Below are 23,661 nucleotides of genomic sequence, written 5' to 3'. Positions count from 1 at the left end.
ATGTGGTTAATCTATCACAGAGCACATATAGTAGGTGTTATATACAGACGGTTTTTTATAAGGTATCATGTGTATGTGGTTAATCTATCACAGAGCACATATAGTAGTGTTATATACAGACGGGTTGTCTATAAGGTATCATGTGTATGTGGTTAATCTGTCACAGAGCACAAATAGTAGTGTTATATACAGACGGGTTGTCTATAAGGTATCATGTGTATGTGGTTAATCTATCACAGAGCACAAATAGTAGTGTTATATACAGACGGGTTGTCTATAAGGTATCATGTGTATGAGCACAAATAGTAGGTGTTATATACAGATCGGTTGTCTATAAGGTATCATGTGTATGTGGTTAATCTGTCACATAGCACAAATAGTAGGTGTTATATACAGACGGGTTGTCTATAAGGTATCATGTGTATGTGGTTAATCTATCACAGAGCACATATAGTAGTGTTATATACAGATGGGTTGTCTATAAGGTATCATGTGTATGTGGTTAATCTATCACAGAGCAGAAATAGTAGGTGTTATATACAGACGGGTTGTCTATAAGGTATCATGTGTATGTGGTTAATTTATCACAGAGCACATATAGTAGTGTTATATACAGATGGGTTGTCTATAAGGTATCATGTGTATGTGGTTAATCTATCACATAGCACAAATAGTAGGTGTTATATACAGACGGTTGTCTATAAGGTATCTTGTGTATGTGGTTAATCTACCACAGAGCACAAAATACTAGTGTTATATACAGACGGGTTGTCTATAAGGTATCATGTGTATGTGGTTAATCTATCACAGAGCACAAATAGTAGTGTTATATACAGACGGGTTGTCTATAAGGTATCATGTGTATGTGGTTAATCTATCACAGAGCACAAATAGTAGTGTTATATACAGACGGGTTGTCTATAAGGTATCATGTGTATGTGGTTAATCTGTCACATAGCACAAATAGTAGTGTTATATACAGACGGGTTGTCTATAAGGTATCATGTGTATGTGGTTAATCTATCACAGAGCACAAATATTAGTGTTATATACAGACGGGTTGTCTATAAGGTATCATGTGTATGTGGTTAATCTATCACAGAGCACAAATAGTAGGTGTTATATACAGACAGTTGTCTATAAGGTATCATGTGTATGTGGTTAATCTGTCACAGAGCACATATAGTAGGTGTTATATACAGACGGTTGTCTATAAGGTATCATGTGTATGTGGTTAATCTATCACAGAGCACAAATAGTAGGTGTTATATACAGACTGGTTGTCTATAAGGTATCATGTGTATGTGGTTAATCTATCACATAGCACAAATAGTAGTGTTATATACAGATGGGTTGTCTATAAGGTATCATGTGTATGTGGTTAATCTATCACAGAGCACAAATAGTAGTGTTATATACAGACGGGTTGTCTATAAGGTATCATGTGTATGTGGTTAATCTATCACAGAGCACAAATAGTAGGTGTTATATACAGACGGGTTGTCTATAAGGTATCATGTGTATGTGGTTAATCTATCACAGAGCACATATAGTAGTGTTATATACAGACGGGTTGTCTATAAGGTATCATGTGTATGTGGTTAATCTGTCACAGAGCACAAATAATAGTGTTATATACAGACGGGTTGTCTATAAGATATCATGTGTATGTGGTTAATCTGTCACATAGCACAAATAGTAGTGTTATATACAGATGGGTTGTCTATAAGGTATCATGTGTATGTGGTTAATCTATCACAGAGCACAAATAGTAGTGTTATATACAGACGGGTTGTCTATAAGGTATCATGTGTATGTGGTTAATCTATCACAGAGCACAAATAGTAGGTGTTATATACAGACGGGTTGTCTATAAGGTATCATGTGTATGTGGTTAATCTATCACAGAGCACAAATAGTAGTGTTATATACAGACAGATTGTCTATAAGGTATCATGTGTATGTGGTTAATCTATCACAGAGCACATATAGTAGTGTTATATACAGACGGGTTGTCTATAAGGTATCATGTGTATGTGGTTAATCTATCACAGAGCACAAATAGTAGGTGTTATGTACAGACGGGTTGTCTATAAGGTATCATGTGTATGTGGTTAATCTATCACAGAGCACAAATAGTAGTGTTATATACAGACAGGTTGTCTATAAGGTATCATGTGTATGTGGTTAATCTATCACAGAGCAGAAATAGTAGGTGTTATATACAGACGGTTGTCTATAAGGTATCATGTGTATGTGGTTAATCTATCACAGAGCACAAATAGTAGTGTTATATACAGACAGGATGTCTATAAGGTATCATGTGCATGTGGTTAATCTATCACAGAGCACAAATAGTAGTGTTATATACAGACGGTTATCTATAAGGTATCATGTGCATGTGGTTAATCTATCACAGAGCACAAATAGTAGGTGTTATATACAGACGGGTTGTCTATAAGGTATCATGTGTATGTGGTTAATCTATCACAGAGCACAAATAGTAGTGTTATATACAGACGGGTTGTCTATAAGGTATCATGTGTATGTGGTTAATCTATCACATAGCACAAATAGTAGTGTTATATACAGACGGTTATCTATAAGGTATCATGTGTATGTGGTTAATCTATCACATAGCACAAATAGTAGGTGTTATATACAGACGGGTTGTCTATAAGGTATCATGTGTATGTGGTTAATCTATCACAGAGCACATATAGTAGGTGTTATATACAGACGGGTTGTCTATAAGGTATCATGTGTATGTGGTTAATCTATCACAGAGCACAAATAGTAGGTGTTATATACAGACAGGTTGTCTATAAGGTATCATGTGTATGTGGTTAATCTATCACATAGCACAAATAGTAGTGTTATATACAGACGGGTTGTCTATAAGGTATCATGTGTATGTGGTTAATCTATCACAGAGCACAAATAGTAGTGTTATATACAGACGGGTTGTCTATAAGGTATCATCTGTGAGTGGTTAATCTATCACAGAGCAAAAATAGTAGTGTTATATACAGACGGGTTGTCTATAAGGTATCATGTGTATGTGGTTAATCTATCACAGAGCACAAATAGTAGGTGTTATATACAGACGGGTTGTCTATAAGGTATCATGTGTATGTGGTTAATCTATCACAGAGCACAAATAGTAGTGTTATATACAGACGGATTGTCTATAAGGTATCATGTTTATGTGGTTAATCTATCACAGAGCACATATAGTAGTGTTATATACAGACGGGTTGTCTATAAGGTATCATGTGTATGTGGTTAATCTATCACAGAGCACATATAGTAGGTGTTATATACAGACGGTTGTCTATAAGGTATAATGTGTATGTGGTTAATCTATCACAGAGCACAAATAGTAGGTGTTATATACAGACGGGTTGTCTATAAGGTATCATGTGTATGTGGTTAATCTATCACAGAGCACAAATAGTAGTGTTATATACAGACAGGTTGTCTATAAGGTATCATGTGTATGTGGTTAATCTATCACAGAGCAGAAATAGTAGGTGTTATATACAGACGGGTTGTCTATAAGGTATCATGTGTATGTGGTTAATCTATCACATAGCACAAATAGTAGTGTTATATACAGACGGGTTGTCTATAAGGTATCATGTGTATGTGGTTAATCTATCACATAGCACAAATAGTAGTGTTATATACAGACGGTTGTCTATAAGGTATCATGTGTATGTGGTTAATCTATCACATAGCACAAATAGTAGTGTTATATACAGACGGGTTGTCTATAAGGTATCATGTGTATGTGGTTAATCTATCACAGAGCACAATTAGTAGGTGTTATATACAGACGGTTATCTATAAGGTATCATGTGTATGTGGTTAATCTATCACATAGCACAAATAGTAGGTGTTATATACAGACGGGTTGTCTATAAGGTATCATGTGTATGTGGTTAATCTATCACAGAGCACAAATAGTAGTGTTATATACAGACAGGTTGTCTATAAGGTACCATGTGTATGTGGTTAATCTATCACAGAGCACATATAGTAGTGTTATATACAGACGGGTTGTCTATAAGGTATCATGTGTATGTGGTTAATCTATCACAGAGCACAAATAGTAGTGTTATATACAGACAGGTTGTCTATAAGGTATCATGTGTATGTGGTTAATCTATCACAGAGCACAAATAGTAGGTGTTATATACAGACGGGTTGTCTATAAGGTATCATGTGTATGTGGTTAAGCTATCACAGAGCACAAATAGTAGGTGTTGTATACAGACGGGTTGTCTATAAGGTATCATGTGTATGTGGTTAATCTGTCACATAGCACAAATAGTAGTGTTATATACAGATGGGTTGTCTATAAGGTATCATGTGTATGTGGTTAATCTATCACAGAGCACAAATAGTAGGTGTTATATACAGACAGGTTGTCTATAAGGTATCATGTGTATGTGGTTAATCTATCACATAGCACAAATAGTAGTGTTATATACAGACGGGTTGTCTATAAGGTATCATGTGTATGTGGTTAATCTATCACAGAGCACAAATAGTAGTGTTATATACAGACGGGTTGTCTATAAGGTATCATCTGTGAGTGGTTAGTCTATCACAGAGCACAAATAGTAGGTGTTATATACAGACAGGTTGTCTATAAGGTATCATGTGTATGTGGTTAATCTATCACATAGCACAAATAGTAGTGTTATATACAGACGGGTTGTCTATAAGGTATCATGTGTATGTGGTTAATCTATCACAGAGCACAAATAGTAGTGTTATATACAGACGGGTTGTCTATAAGGTATCATCTGTGAGTGGTTAGTCTATCACAGAGCACAAATAGTAGGTGTTATATACAGGCGGGTTGTCTATAAGGTATCATGTGTATGTGGTTAATCTATCACAGAGCACAAATAGTAGGTGTTATATACAGACAGGTTGTCTATAAGGTATCATGTGTATGTGGTTAATCTATCACAGAGCACATATAGTAGGTGTTATATACAGACGGGTTGTCTATAAGGTATCATGTGTATGTGGTTAATCTATCACATAGCACAAATAGTAGGTGTTATATACAGATGAGTTGTCTATAAGGTATCATGTGTATGTGGTTAATCTATCACATAGCACAAATAGTAGTGTTATATACAGACGGGTTGTCTATAAGGTATCATGTGTATGTGGTTAATCTGTCACACAGCACAAATAGTAGGTGTTATATACAGATGAGTTGTCTATAAGGTATCATTTGTATGTGGTGAATCTATCACAGAGCACAAATAGTAGTGTTATATACAGACGGGTTGTCTATAAGTTATCATGTGTATGTGGTTAATCCATCACAGAGCACAAATAGTAGGTGTTATATAAAGACGGGTTGTCTATAAGGTATCATGTGTATGTGGTTAATCTATCACAGAGCACAAATAGTAGTGTTATATACAGACGGGTTGTCTATAAGGTATCATGTGTATGTGGTTAATCTATCACAGTGCACAAATAGTAGTGTTATATACAGACGGGTTGTCTTTAAGGTATCATGTGTATGTGGTTAATCTATCACAGAGCCAAATAGTAGTGTTATATACAGACGGGTTGTCTATAAGGTATCATGTGTATGTGGTTAATCTATCACAGTGCACATATAGTAGTGTTATATACAGACGGGTTGTCTATAAGGTATCATGTGTATGTGGTTAATCTATCACAGAGCCAAATAGTAGTGTTATATACAGACGGGTTGTCTATAAGGTATCATGTGTATGTGGTTAATCTATCACATAGCACAAATAGTAGGTGTTATATACAGACGGGTTGTCTATAAGGTATCATGTGTATTTCGTTAATCTATCACAGAGCACATATAGTAGGTGTTATATACAGACGGGTTGCCTATAAGGTATCATGTGTATGTGGTTAATCTATCACGGAGCACAAATAGTAGTGTTATATACAGACGGGTTGTCTATAAGTTATCATGTGTATGTGGTTAATCTATCACATAGCACAAATGGTAGGTGTTATATACAGACGGGTTGTCTATAAGGTATCATGTGTATTTTGTTAATCTATCACAGAGCACATATAGTAGGTGTTATATACAGACGGTTGTCTATAAGGTATCATGTGTTTGTGGTTAATCTATCACAGAGCACAAATAGTAGGTATTATATACAGACGGGTTGTCTATAAGGTATCATGTGTATGTGGTTAATCCATCACAGAGCAAAAATATTAGGTGTTATATACAGACGGGTTGTCTATAAGGTATCATGTGTATGTGGTTAATCTATCACAGAGCACAATTAGTAGGTGTTATATACAGACGGTTGTCTATAAGGTATCATGTGTATGTGGTTAATCTATCACATAGCACAAATAGTAGGTGTTATATACAGATGAGTTGTCTATAAGGTATCATGTGTATGTGGTTAATCTATCACAGAGCACAAATAGTAGTGTTATATACAGACGGGTTGTCTATAAGGTATCATGTGTATGTGGTTAATCTATCACAGAGCACAAATAGTAGTGTTATATACAGACGGGTTGTCTATAAGGTATCATGTGTATGTGGTTAATCTATCACAGAGCACATATAGTAGGTGTTATATACAGACGGTTGTCTATAAGGTATCATGTTTATGTGGTTAATCTATCACACAGCACAAATAGTAGGTGTTATATACAGATGAGTTGTCTATAAGGTATCATGTGTATGTGGTTAATCTATCACAGAGCACAATTAGTAGGTGTTATATACAGACGGTTGTCTATAAGGTATCATGTGTATGTGGTTAATCTATCACATAGCACAAATAGTAGGTGTTATATACAGACGGGTTGTCTATAAGGTATCATGTGTATTTCGTTAATCTATCACAGAGCACATATAGTAGGTGTTATATACAGACGGGTTGCCTATAAGGTATCATGTGTATGTGGTTAATCTATCACGGAGCACAAATAGTAGTGTTATATACAGACGGGTTGTCTATAAGTTATCATGTGTATGTGGTTAATCTATCACGGAGCACAAATAGTAGGTGTTATATACAGACGGGTTGTCTATAAGGTATCATGTGTATTTTGTTAATCTATCACAGAGCACATATAGTAGGTGTTATATACAGACGGTTGTCTATAAGGTATCATGTGTTTGTGGTTAATCTATCACAGAGCACAAATAGTAGGTATTATATACAGACGGGTTGTCTATAAGGTATCATGTGTATGTGGTTAATCCATCACAGAGCAAAAATATTAGGTGTTATATACAGACGGGTTGTCTATAAGGTATCATGTGTATGTGGTTAATCTATCACAGAGCACAATTAGTAGGTTTTATATACAGACGGTTGTCTATAAGGTATCATGTGTATGTGGTTAATCTATCACATAGCACAAATAGTAGGTGTTATATACAGATGAGTTGTCTATAAGGTATCATGTGTATGTGGTTAATCTATCACAGAGCACAAATAGTAGTGTTATATACAGACGGGTTGTCTATAAGGTATCATGTGTATGTGGTTAATCTATCACAGAGCACATATAGTAGGTGTTATATACAGACGGTTGTCTATAAGGTATCATGTTTATGTGGTTAATCTATCACACAGCACAAATAGTAGGTGTTATATACAGATGAGTTGTCTATAAGGTATCATGTGTATGTGGTTAATCTATCACAGAGCACAATTAGTAGGTGTTATATACAGACGGTTGTCTATAAGGTATCATGTGTATGTGGTTAATCTATCACATAGCACAAATAGTAGGTGTTATATACATATGAGTTGTCTATAAGGTATCATGTGTATGTGGTTAATCTATCACAGAGCACAAATAGTAGTGTTATATACAGACGGGTTGTCTATAAGGTATCATGTGTATGTGGTTAATCTATCACAGAGCACAAATAGTAGTGTTATATACAGACGGGTTGTCTATAAGGTATCATGTGTATGTGGTTAATCTGTCACATAGCACATATAGTAGGTGTTATATACAGACAGGTTGTCTATAAGGTATCATGTGTATGTGGTTAATCTATCACATAGCACAAATAGTAGGTGTTATATACAGACGGGTTGTCTATAAGGTATCATGTGTATGTGGTTAATCTATCACAGAACACAAATAGTAGTTGTTATATACAGACGGGTTGTCTATAAGGTATTATGTGTATGTGATTAATCTATCACAGAGCACAAATAGTAGTGTTATATACAGACGGGTTGTCTATAAGGTATCATGTGTATGTGGTTAATCTGTCACAGAGCACAAATAGTAGGTGTTATATACAGATGAGTTGTCTATAAGGTATCATGTGTATGTGGTTAATCTATCACAGAGCACAAACAGTAGTGTTATATACAGACGGGTTGTCTATAAGGTATCATGTGTATGTGGTTAATCTGTCACATAGCACATATAGTAGGTGTTATATACAGACAGGTTGTCTATAAGGTATCATGTGTATGTGGTTAATCTATCACACAGCACAAATAGTAGGTGTTATATACAGACGGGTTGTCTATAAGGTATCATGTGTATGTGGTTAATCTATCACAGAGCACAAACAGTAGTGTTATATACATGCGGGTTGTCTATAAGGTATCATGTGTATGTGGTTAATCTATCACAGAACACAAATAGTAGGTGTTATATACAGATGAGTTGTCTATAAGGTATCATGTGTATGTGGTTAATCTATCACAGAGCACAAATAGTAGTGTTATATACAGACGGGTTGTCTATAAGGTATTATGTGTATGTGATTAATCTATCACAGAGCACAAATAGTAGTGTTATATACAGACGGGTTGTCTATAAGGTATCATGTGTATGTGGTTAATCTATCACAGAGCACATATAGTAGTGTTATATACAGACGGGTTGTCTATAAGGTATCATGTGTATGTGGTTAATCTATCACAGAACACAAATAGTAGTGTTATATACAGACGGGTTGTCTATAAGGTATCATGTGTATGTGGTTAATCTATCACAGAGCACAAATAGTAGTGTTATATACAGACGGGTTGTCTATAAGGTATCATGTGTATGTGGTTAATCTATCACAGAGCACAAATAGTAGTGTTATATACAGACGGGTTGTCTATAAGGTATCATGTGTATGTGGTTAATCTATCACAGAGCACATATAGTAGGTGTTATATACAGACGGTTTTTTATAAGGTATCATGTGTATGTGGTTAATCTATCACAGAGCACATATAGTAGTGTTATATACAGACGGGTTGTCTATAAGGTATCATGTGTATGTGGTTAATCTGTCACAGAGCACAAATAGTAGTGTTATATACAGACGGGTTGTCTATAAGGTATCATGTGTATGTGGTTAATCTGTCACAGAGCACAAATAGTAGTGTTATATACAGACGGGTTGTCTATAAGGTATCATGTGTATGTGGTTAATCTATCACAGAGCACAAATAGTAGGTGTTATATACAGATCGGTTGTCTATAAGGTATCATGTGTATGTGGTTAATCTGTCACATAGCACAAATAGTAGGTGTTATATACAGACGGGTTGTCTATAAGGTATCATGTGTATGTGGTTAATCTATCACAGAGCACATATAGTAGTGTTATATACAGATGGGTTGTCTATAAGGTATCATGTGTATGTGGTTAATCTATCACAGAGCAGAAATAGTAGGTGTTATATACAGACGGGTTGTCTATAAGGTATCATGTGTATGTGGTTAATTTATCACAGAGCACATATAGTAGTGTTATATACAGATGGGTTGTCTATAAGGTATCATGTGTATGTGGTTAATCTATCACATAGCACAAATAGTAGGTGTTATATACAGACGGGTTGTCTATAAGGTATCATGTGTATGTGGTTACTCTATCACAGAGCACAAATAGTAGTGTTATATACAGACGGGTTGTCTATAAGGTATCATGTGTATGTGGTTAATCTATCACAGAGCACAAATAGTAGTGTTATATACAGACGGGTTTTCTATAAGGTATCATGTGTATGTGGTTAATCTATCACAGAGCACAAATAGTAGGTGTTATATACAGACGGGTTGTCTATAAGGTATCATGTGTATGTGGTTAATCTATCACAGAACACAAATAGTAGTGTTATATACAGACGGGTTGTCTATAAGGTATCATGTGTATGTGGTTAATCTATCACAGAGCACAAATAGTAGTGTTATATACAGACGGGTTGTCTATAAGGTATCATGTGTATGTGGTTAATCTATCACAGAGCACAAATAGTAGGTGTTATATACAGACGGGTTGTCTATAAGGTATCATGTGTATGTGGTTAATCTATCACAGAACACAAATAGTAGTGTTATATACAGACGGGTTGTCTATAAGGTATCATGTGTATGTGGTTAATCTATCACAGAGCACAAATAGTAGTGTTATATACAGACGGGTTGTCTATAAGGTATCATGTGTATGTGGTTAATCTATCACAGAGCACAAATAGTAGGTGTTATATACAGACGGTTGTCTATAAGGTATCATGTGTATGTGGTTAATCTGTCACAGAGCACATATAGTAGGTTTTATATACAGACGGTTGTCTATAAGGTATCATGTGTATGTGGTTAATCTATCACAGAGCACAAATAGTAGGTGTTATATACAGACTGGTTGTCTATAAGGTATCATGTGTATGTGGTTAATCTATCACAGAGCACAAATAGTAGGTGTTATATACAGACGGGTTGTCTATAAGGTATCATGTGTATGTGGTTAATCTATCACAGAGCACAAATAGTAGGTGTTATATACAGACGGGTTGTCTATAAGGTATCATGTGTATGTGGTTAATCTATCACAGAGCACAAATAGTAGGTGTTATATACAGACGGGTTGTCTATAAGGTATCATGTGTATGTGGTTAATCTGTCACATAGCACAAATAGTAGTGTTATATACAGATGGGTTGTCTATAAGGTATCATGTGTATGTGGTTAATCTATCACAGAGCACAAATAGTAGTGTTATATACAGACGGGTTGTCTATAAGGTATCATGTGTATGTGGTTAATCTATCACAGAGCACAAATAGTAGGTGTTATATACAGACGGGTTGTCTATAAGGTATCATGTGTATGTGGTTAATCTATCACAGAGCACAAATAGTAGTGTTATATACAGACGGATTGTCTATAAGGTATCATGTGTATGTGGTTAATCTATCACAGAGCACAAATAGTAGTGTTATATACAGACGGGTTTTCTATAAGGTATCATGTGTATGTGGTTAATCTATCACAGAGCACAAATAGTAGGTGTTATATACAGACGGGTTGTCTATAAGGTATCATGTGTATGTGGTTAATCTATCACAGAACACAAATAGTAGTGTTATATACAGACGGGTTGTCTATAAGGTATCATGTGTATGTGGTTAATCTATCACAGAGCACAAATAGTAGGTGTTATATACAGACGGGTTGTCTATAAGGTATCATGTGTATGTGGTTAATCTATCACAGAACACAAATAGTAGTGTTATATACAGACGGGTTGTCTATAAGGTATCATGTGTATGTGGTTAATCTATCACAGAGCACAAATAGTAGTGTTATATACAGACGGGTTGTCTATAAGGTATCATGTGTATGTGGTTAATCTATCACAGAGCACAAATAGTAGGTGTTATATACAGACGGTTGTCTATAAGGTATCATGTGTATGTGGTTAATCTGTCACAGAGCACATATAGTAGGTTTTATATACAGACGGTTGTCTATAAGGTATCATGTGTATGTGGTTAATCTATCACAGAGCACAAATAGTAGGTGTTATATACAGACTGGTTGTCTATAAGGTATCATGTGTATGTGGTTAATCTATCACAGAGCACAAATAGTAGGTGTTATATACAGACGGGTTGTCTATAAGGTATCATGTGTATGTGGTTAATCTATCACAGAGCACAAATAGTAGGTGTTATATACAGACGGGTTGTCTATAAGGTATCATGTGTATGTGGTTAATCTATCACAGAGCACAAATAGTAGGTGTTATATACAGACGGGTTGTCTATAAGGTATCATGTGTATGTGGTTAATCTGTCACATAGCACAAATAGTAGTGTTATATACAGATGGGTTGTCTATAAGGTATCATGTGTATGTGGTTAATCTATCACAGAGCACAAATAGTAGTGTTATATACAGACGGGTTGTCTATAAGGTATCATGTGTATGTGGTTAATCTATCACAGAGCACAAATAGTAGGTGTTATATACAGACGGGTTGTCTATAAGGTATCATGTGTATGTGGTTAATCTATCACAGAGCACAAATAGTAGTGTTATATACAGACGGATTGTCTATAAGGTATCATGTGTATGTGGTTAATCTATCACAGAGCACATATAGTAGTGTTATATACAGACGGGTTGTCTATAAGGTATCATGTGTATGTGGTTAATCTATCACAGAGCACAAATAGTAGGTGTTATGTACAGACGGGTTGTCTATAAGGTATCATATGTATGTGGTTAATCTATCACAGAGCACAAATAGTAGTGTTATATACAGACAGGTTGTCTATAAGGTATCATGTGTATGTGGTTAATCTATCACAGAGCAGAAATAGTAGGTGTTATATACAGACGGGTTGTCTATAAGGTATCATGTGTATGTGGTTAATCTATCACAGAGCACAAATAGTAGTGTTATATACAGACAGGATGTCTATAAGGTATCATGTGCATGTGGTTAATCTATCACAGAGCACAAATAGTAGTGTTATATACAGACGGGTTGTCTATAAGGTATCATGTGTATGTGGTTAATCTATCACATAGCACAAATAGTAGTGTTATATACAGACGGTTATCTATAAGGTATCATGTGCATGTGGTTAATCTATCACAGAGCACAAATAGTAGGTGTTATATACAGACAGGTTGTCTATAAGGTATCATGTGTATGTGGTTAATCTATCACAGAGCACAAATAGTAGTGTTATATACAGACGGGTTGTCTATAAGGTATCATGTGTATGTGGTTAATCTATCACATAGCACAAATAGTAGTGTTATATACAGACGGTTATCTATAAGGTATCATGTGTATGTGGTTAATCTATCACATAGCACAAATAGTAGGTGTTATATACAGACGGGTTGTCTATAAGGTATCATGTGTATGTGGTTAATCTATCACAGAGCACATATAGTAGGTGTTATATACAGACGGGTTGTCTATAAGGTATCATGTGTATGTGGTTAATCTATCACAGAGCACAAATAGTAGGTGTTATATACAGACAGGTTGTCTATAAGGTATCATGTGTATGTGGTTAATCTATCACATAGCACAAATAGTAGTGTTATATACAGACGGGTTGTCTATAAGGTATCATCTGTGAGTGGTTAATCTATCACAGAGCAAAAATAGTAGTGTTATATACAGACGGGTTGTCTATAAGGTATCATGTGTATGTGGTTAATCTATCACAGAGCACAAATAGTAGGTGTTATATACAGACGGGTTGTCTATAAGGTATCATGTGTATGTGGTTAATCTATCACAGAGCACAAATAGTAGTGTTATATACAGACGGATTGTCTATAAGGTATCATGTTTATGTGGTTAATCTATCACAGAGCACATATAGTAGTGTTATATACAGACGGGTTGTCTATAAGGTATCATGTGTATGTGGTTAATCTATCACAGAGCACATATTGTAGGTGTTATATACAGACGGTTGTCTATAAGGTATAATGTGTATGTGGTTAATCTATCACAGAGCACAAATAGTAGGTGTTATATACAGACGGGTTGTCTATAAGGTATCATGTGTATGTGGTTAATCTATCACAGAGCACAAATAGTAGTGTTATATACAGACAGGTTGTCTATAAGGTATCATGTGTATGTGGTTAATCTATCACAGAGCAGAAATAGTAGGTGTTATATACAGACGGGTTGTCTATAAGGTATCATGTGTATGTGGTTAATCTATCACAGAGCACAAATAGTAGTGTTATATACAGACAGGATGTCTATAAGGTATCATGTGCATGTGGTTAATCTATCACAGAGCACAAATAGTAGTGTTATATACAGACGGGTTGTCTATAAGGTATCATGTGTATGTGGTTAATCTATCACATAGCACAAATAGTAGTGTTATATACAGACGGTTATCTATAAGGTATCATGTGTATGTGGTTAATCTATCACATAGCACAAATAGTAGGTGTTATATACAGACGGGTTGTCTATAAGGTATCATGTGTATGTGTTTAATCTATCACAGAGCACAAATAGTAGGTGTTGTATACAGACGGGTTGTCTATAAGGTATCATGTGTATGTGGTTAATCTATCACAGAGCACAAATAGTAGTGTTATATACAGACGGGTTGTCTATAAGGTATTATGTGTATGTGGTTAATCTATCACATAGCACAAATAGTAGTGTTATATACAGACCGTTATCTATAAGGTATCATGTGCATGTGGTTAATCTATCACAGAGCACAAATAGTAGTGTTATATACAGACGGGTTGTCTATAAGGTATCATGTGTATGTGGTTAATCTATCACATAGCACAAATAGTAGGTGTTATATACAGACGGGTTGTCTATAAGGTATCATATGTATGCGGTTAATCTATCACAGAGCACATATAGTAGGTGTTATATACAGACGGGTTGTCTATAAGGTATCATGTGTATGTGGTTAATCTATCACACAGCACAAATAGTAGGTGTTATATACAGACAGGTTGTCTATAAGGTATCATGTGTATGTGGTTAATCTATCACATAGCACAAATAGTAGTGTTATATACAGACTGGTTGTCTATAAGGTATCATGTGTATGTGGTTAATCTATCACAGAGCACAAATAGTAGTGTTATATACAGACGGGTTGTCTATAAGGTATCATCTGTGAGTGGTTAGTCTATCACAGAGCACAAATAGTAGGTGTTATATACAGACAGGTTGTCTATAAGGTATCATGTGTATGTGGTTAATCTATCACAGAGCACATATAGTAGTGTTATATACAGGCGGGTTGTCTATAAGGTACCATGTGTATGTGGTTAATCTATCACAGAGCACAAATAGTAGGTGTTATATACAGACAGGTTGTCTATAAGGTATCATGTGTATGTGGTTAATCTATCACAGAGCACATATAGTAGGTGTTATATACAGACGGGTTGTCTATAAGGTATCATGTGTATGTGGTTAATCTATCACATAGCACATATAGTAGGTGTTATATACAGACGGGTTGTCTATAAGGTATCATGTGTATGTGGTTAATCTATCACAATGCACAAATAGTAGTTTTATATACAGACGGTTTGTCTATAAGGTATCATGTGTATGTGGTTAATCTATCACATAGCACAAATAGTAGTGTTATATACAGACGGGTTTTCTATAAGGTATCATGTGTATGTGGTTAATCTGTCACACAGCACAAATAGTAGGTGTTATATACAGATGAGTTGTCTATAAGGTATCATTTGTATGTGGTGAATCTATCACAGAGCACAAATAGTAGTGTTATATACAGACGGGTTGTCTATAAGTTATCATGTGTATGTGGTTAATCCATCACAGAGCACAAATAGTAGGTGTTATATAAAGACGGGTTGTCTATAAGGTATCATGTGTATGTGGTTAATCTATCACAGAGCACAAATAGTAGTGTTATATACAGACGGGTTGTCTATAAGGTATCATGTGTATGTGGTTAATCTATCACAGTGCACAAATAGTAGTGTTATATACAGACGGGTTGTCTTTAAGGTATCATGTGTATGTGGTTAATCTATCACAGAGCCAAATAGTAGTGTTATATACAGACGGGTTGTCTATAAGGTATCATGTGTATGTGGTTAATCTATCACAGTGCACAAATAGTAGTGTTATATACAGACGGGTTGTCTATAAGGTATCATGTGTATGTGGTTAATCTATCACAGAGCCAAATAGTAGTGTTATATACAGACGGGTTGTCTATAAGGTATCATGTGTATGTGGTTAATCTATCACATAGCACAAATAGTAGGTGTTATATACAGACGGGTTGTCTATAAGGTATCATGTGTATTTCGTTAATCTATCACAGAGCACATATAGTAGGTGTTATATACAGACGGGTTGCCTATAAGGTATCATGTGTATGTGGTTAATCTGTCACAGAGCACATATAGTAGGTGTTATATACAGACGGTTGTCTATAAGGTATCATGTGTATGTGGTTAATCTATCACAGAGCACAAATAGTAGTGTTATATACAGACGGGTTGTCTATAAGTTATCATGTGTATGTGGTTAATCTATCACATAGCACAAATGGTAGGTGTTATATACAGACGGGTTGTCTATAAGGTATCATGTGTATTTTGTTAATCTATCACAGAGCACATATAGTAGGTGTTATATACAGACGGTTGTCTATAAGGTATCATGTGTTTGTGGTTAATCTATCACAGAGCACAAATAGTAGGTATTATATACAGACGGGTTGTCTATAAGGTATCATGTGTATGTGGTTAATCCATCACAGAGCAAAAATATTAGGTGTTATATACAGACGGGTTGTCTATAAGGTATCATGTGTATGTGGTTAATCTATCACAGAGCACAATTAGTAGGTGTTATATACAGACGGTTGTCTATAAGGTATCATGTGTATGTGGTTAATCTATCACATAGCACAAATAGTAGGTGTTATATACAGATGAGTTGTCTATAAGGTATCATGTGTATGTGGTTAATCTATCACAGAGCACAATTAGTAGGTGTTATATACAGACGGTTGTCTATAAGGTATCATGTGTATGTGGTTAATCTATCACATAGCACAAATAGTAGGTGTTATATACAGACGGGTTGTCTATAAGGTATCATGTGTATTTCGTTAATCTATCACAGAGCACATATAGTAGGTGTTATATACAGACGGGTTGCCTATAAGGTATCATGTGTATGTGGTTAATCTATCACGGAGCACAAATAGTAGGTGTTATATACAGACGGGTTGTCTATAAGGTATCATGTGTATTTTGTTAATCTATCACAGAGCACATATAGTAGGTGTTATATACAGACGGTTGTCTATAAGGTATCATGTGTTTGTGGTTAATCTATCACAGAGCACAAATAGTAGGTATTATATACAGACGGGTTGTCTATAAGGTATCATGTGTATGTGGTTAATCCATCACAGAGCAAAAATATTAGGTGTTATATACAGACGGGTTGTCTATAAGGTATCATGTGTATGTGGTTAATCTATCACAGAGCACAATTAGTAGGTTTTATATACAGACGGTTGTCTATAAGGTATCATGTGTATGTGGTTAATCTATCACATAGCACAAATAGTAGGTGTTATATACAGATGAGTTGTCTATAAGGTATCATGTGTATGTGGTTAATCTATCACAGAGCACAAATAGTAGTGTTATATACAGACGGGTTGTCTATAAGGTATCATGTGTATGTGGTTAATCTATCACAGAGCACAAATAGTAGTGTTATATACAGACGGGTTGTCTATAAGGTATCATGTGTATGTGGTTAATCTATCACAGAGCACATATAGTAGGTGTTATATACAGACGGTTGTCTATAAGGTATCATGTTTATGTGGTTAATCTATCACACAGCACAAATAGTAGGTGTTATATACAGATGAGTTGTCTATAAGGTATCATGTGTATGTGGTTAATCTATCACAGAGCACAATTAGTAGGTGTTATATACAGACGGTTGTCTATAAGGTATCATGTGTATGTGGTTAATCTATCACATAGCACAAATAGTAGGTGTTATATACATATGAGTTGTCTATAAGGTATCATGTGTATGTGGTTAATCTATCACAGAGCACAAATAGTAGTGTTATATACAGACGGGTTGTCTATAAGGTATCATGTGTATGTGGTTAATCTATCACAGAGCACAAATAGTAGTGTTATATACAGACGGGTTGTCTATAAGGTATCATGTGTATGTGGTTAATCTGTCACATAGCACATATAGTAGGTGTTATATACAGACAGGTTGTCTATAAGGTATCATGTGTATGTGGTTAATCTATCACATAGCACAAATAGTAGGTGTTATATACAGACGGGTTGTCTATAAGGTATCATGTGTATGTGGTTAATCTGTCACAGAGCACAAATAGTAGGTGTTATATACAGACGGGTTGTCTATAAGGTATCATGTGTATGTGGTTAATCTATCACAGAACACAAATAGTAGTTGTTATATACAGACGGGTTGTCTATAAGGTATTATGTGTATGTGATTAATCTATCACAGAGCACAAATAGTAGTGTTATATACAGACGGGTTGTCTATAAGGTATTATGTGTATGTGGTTAATCTGTCACAGAGCACATATAGTAGGTTTTATATACAGACGGTTGTCTATAAGGTATCATGTGTATGTGGTTAATCTGTCACAGAGCACAAATAGTAGGTGTTGTATACAGACGGGTTGTCTATAAGGTATCATGTGTATGTGGTTAATCTGTCACATAGCACAAATAGTAGGTGTTATATACAGACGGGTTGTCTATAAGGTATCATGTGTATGTGGTTAATCTGTCACATAGCACAAATAGTAGGTGTTATATACAGACGGGTTGTCTATAAGGTATCATGTGTATGTGGTTAATCTGTCACAGAGCACAAATAGTAGGTGTTGTATACAGACGGGTTGTCTATAAGGTATCATGTGTATGTGGTTAATCTATCACAGAACACAAATAGTAGTTGTTATATACAGATGGGTTGTCTATAAATTATCATGTGTATGTGGTTAATCTATCACATAGCACAAATAGTAGGTGTTGTATACAGACGGGTTGTCTATAAGGTATCATGTGTATGTGGTTAATCTATCACAGAGCACAAATAGTAGTGTTATATACAGACGGGTTGTCTATAAGGTATCATGTGTATGTGTTTAATCTATCACAGAGCACAAATAGTAGGTGTTGTATACAGACGGGTTGTCTATAAGGTATCATGTGTATGTGTTTAATCTATCACATAGCACAAATAGTAGGTGTTATATACAGATGGGTTGTCTATAAGGTATCATGTGTATGTGGTTAATCTATCACAGAGCACAATTAGTAGGTGTTATATACAGACGGTTGTCTATAAGGTATCATGTGTATGTGGTTAATCTATCACATAGCACAAATAGTAGGTGTTATATACAGATGAGTTGTCTATAAGGTATCATGTGTATGTGGTTAATCTATCACAGAGCACAAATAGTAGTGTTATATACAGACGGGTTGTCTATAAGGTATCATGTGTATGTGGTTAATCTATCACAGAGCACAAATAGTAGTGTTATATACAGACGGGTTGTCTATAAGGTATCATGTGTATGTGGTTAATCTATCACAGAGCACATATAGTAGGTGTTATATACAGACGGTTGTCTATAAGGTATCATGTTTATGTGGTTAATCTATCACACAGCACAAATAGTAGGTGTTATATACAGATGAGTTGTCTATAAGGTATCATGTGTATGTGGTTAATCTATCACAGAGCACAATTAGTAGGTGTTATATACAGACGGTTGTCTATAAGGTATCATGTGTATGTGGTTAATCTATCACATAGCACAAATAGTAGGTGTTATATACAGACGGGTTGTCTATAAGGTATCATGTGTATTTCGTTAATCTATCACAGAGCACATATAGTAGGTGTTATATACAGACGGGTTGCCTATAAGGTATCATGTGTATGTGGTTAATCTATCACGGAGCACAAATAGTAGTGTTATATACAGACGGGTTGTCTATAAGTTATCATGTGTATGTGGTTAATCTATCACATAGCACAAATGGTAGGTGTTATATACAGACGGGTTGTCTATAAGGTATCATGTGTATTTTGTTAATCTATCACAGAGCACATATAGTAGGTGTTATATACAGACGGTTGTCTATAAGGTATCATGTGTTTGTGGTTAATCTATCACAGAGCACAAATAGTAGGTATTATATACAGACGGGTTGTCTATAAGGTATCATGTGTATGTGGTTAATCCATCACAGAGCAAAAATATTAGGTGTTATATACAGACGGGTTGTCTATAAGGTATCATGTGTATGTGGTTAATCTATCACAGAGCACAATTAGTAGGTTTTATAAACAGACAGGTTGTCTATAAGGTATCATGTGTATGTGGTTAATCTATCACAGAGCACAAATAGTAGTGTTATATACAGACGGGTTGTCTATAAGGTATCATGTGTATGTGGTTAATCTATCACAGAGCACATATAGTAGGTGTTATATACAGACGGTTGTCTATAAGGTATCATGTTTATGTGGTTAATCTATCACACAGCACAAATAGTAGTGTTATATACATATGAGTTGTCTATAAGGTATCATGTGTATGTGGTTAATCTATCACAGAGCACAAATAGTAGTGTTATATACAGACGGGTTGTCTATAAGGTATCATGTGTATGTGGTTAATCTATCACAGAGCACAAATAGTAGTGTTATATACAGACGGGTTGTCTATAAGGTATCATGTGTATGTGGTTAATCTGTCACATAGCACATATAGTAGGTGTTATATACAGACAGGTTGTCTATAAGGTATCATGTGTATGTGGTTAATCTGTCACAGAGCACAAATAGTAGGTGTTATATACAAACGGGTTGTCTATAAGGTATCATGTGTATGTGGTTAATCTATCACAGAACACAAATAGTAGTTGTTATATACAGACGGGTTGTCTATAAGGTATTATGTGTATGTGATTAATCTATCACAGAGCACAAATAGTAGTGTTATATACAGACGGGTTGTCTATAAGGTATCATGTGTATGTGGTTAATCTATCACAGAACACAAATAGTAGTGTTATATACAGACGGGTTGTCTATAAGGTATAATGTGTATGTGGTTAATCTATCACAGAGCACAAATAGTAGTGTTATATACAGACGGGTTGTCTATAAGGTATCATGTGTATGTGTTTAATCTATCACAGAGCACAAATAGTAGGTGTTGTATACAGACGGGTTGTCTATAAGGTATCATGTGTATGTGTTTAATCTATCACATAGCACAAATAGTAGGTGTTATATACAGACGGGTTGTCTATAAGGTATCATGTGTATGTGGTTAATCTATCACAGAGCACAATTAGTAGGTGTTATATACAGACGGGTTGTCTATAAGGTATCATGTGTATGTGGTTAATCTATCACATAGCACAAATAGTAGGTGTTATATACAGATGAGTTGTCTATAAGGTATCATGTGTATGTGGTTAATCTATCACAGAGCACAAATAGTAGTGTTATATACAGACGGGTTGTCTATAAGGTATCATGTGTATGTGGTTAATCTATCACAGAGCACAAATAGTAGTGTTATATACAGACGGGTTGTCTATAAGGTATCATGTGTATGTGGTTAATCTATCACAGAGCACATATAGTAGGTGTTATATACAGACGGTTGTCTATAAGGTATCATGTTTATGTGGTTAATCTATCACACAGCACAAATAGTAGGTGTTATATACAGACGGTTGTCTATAAGGTATCATGTGTATGTGGTTAATCTATCACATAGCACAAATAGTAGGTGTTATATACAGATGAGTTGTCTATAAGGTATCATGTGTATGTGGTTAATCTATCACAGAGCACAAATAGTAGTGTTATATACAGACGGGTTGTCTATAAGGTATCATGTGTATGTGGTTAATCTATCACAGAGCACAAATAGTAGTGTTATATACAGACGGGTTGTCTATAAGGTATCATGTGTATGTGGTTAATCTATCACAGAGCACATATAGTAGGTGTTATATACAGACGGTTGTCTATAAGGTATCATGTTTATGTGGTTAATCTATCACACAGCACAAATAGTAGGTGTTATATACAGATGAGTTTTCTATAAGGTATCATGTGTATGTGGTTAATCTATCACAGAGCACAATTAGTAGGTGTTATATACAGACGGTTGTCTATAAGGTATCATGTGTATGTGGTTAATCTATCACATAGCACAAATAGTAGGTGTTATATACAGACGGGTTGTCTATAAGGTATCATGTGTATTTCGTTAATCTATCACAGAGCACATATAGTAGGTGTTATATACAGACGGGTTGTCTATAAGTTATCATGTGTATGTGGTTAATCTATCACATAGCACAAATGGTAGGTGTTATATACAGACGGGTTGTCTATAAGGTATCATGTGTATGTGGTTAATCCATCACAGAGCAAAAATATTAGGTGTTATATACAGACGGGTTGTCTATAAGGTATCATGTGTATGTGGTTAATCTATCACAGAGCACAATTAGTAGGTTTTATATACAGACGGTTGTCTATAAGGTATCATGTGTATGTGGTTAATCTATCACATAGCACAAATAGTAGGTGTTATATACAGATGAGTTGTCTATAAGGTATCATGTGTATGTGGTTAATCTATCACGGAGCACAAATAGTAGTGTTATATACAGACGGGTTGTCTATAAGTTATCATGTGTATGTGGTTAATCTATCACATAGCACAAATGGTAGGTGTTATATACAGACGGGTTGTCTATAAGGTATCATGTGAATGTGGTTAATCCATCACAGAGCAAAAATATTAGGTGTTATATACAGACGGGTTGTCTATAAGGTATCATGTGTATGTGGTTAATCTATCACAGAGCACAATTAGTAGGTTTTATATACAGACGGTTGTCTATAAGGTATCATGTGTATGTGGTTAATCTATCACATAGCACAAATAGTAGGTGTTATATACAGATGAGTTGTCTATAAGGTATCATGTGTATGTGGTTAATCTATCACAGAGCACAAATAGTAGTGTTATATACAGACAGGTTGTCTATAAGGTATCATGTGTATGTGGTTAATCTATCACAGAGCACAAATAGTAGTGTTATATACAGACGGGTTGTCTATAAGGTATCATGTGGATGTGGTTAATCTATCACAGAGCACATATAGTAGGTGTTATATACAGACGGTTGTCTATAAGGTATCATGTTTATGTGGTTAATCTATCACACAGCACAAATAGTAGGTGTTATATACAGATGAGTTGTCTATAAGGTATCATGTGTATGTGGTTAATCTATCACAGAGCACAATTAGTAGGTGTTATATACAGACGGTTGTCTATAAGGTATCATGTGTATGTGGTTAATCTATCACATAGCACAAATAGTAGGTGTTATATACATATGAGTTGTCTATAAGGTATCATGTGTATGTGGTTAATCTATCACAGAGCACAAATAGTAGTGTTATATACAGACGGGTTGTCTATAAGGTATCATGTGTATGTGGTTAATCTATCACAGAGCACAAATAGTAGTGTTATATACAGACGGGTTGTCTATAAGGTATCATGTGTATGTGGTTAATCTGTCACATAGCACATATAGTAGGTGTTATATACAGACAGGTTGTCTATAAGGTATCATGTGTATGTGGTTAATCTATCACACAGCACAAATAGTAGGTGTTATATACAGACGGGTTGTCTATAAGGTATCATGTGTATGTGGTTAATCTATCACAGAGCACAAATAGTAGGTGTTATA

This window comes from Bombina bombina, chromosome 6, assembly GCF_027579735.1.
Source record: "Bombina bombina isolate aBomBom1 chromosome 6, aBomBom1.pri, whole genome shotgun sequence".
In the NCBI taxonomy this organism is placed as follows: Eukaryota; Metazoa; Chordata; class Amphibia; order Anura; family Bombinatoridae; genus Bombina; species Bombina bombina.
Note: the sequence above shows the minus strand (reverse complement) of the source record.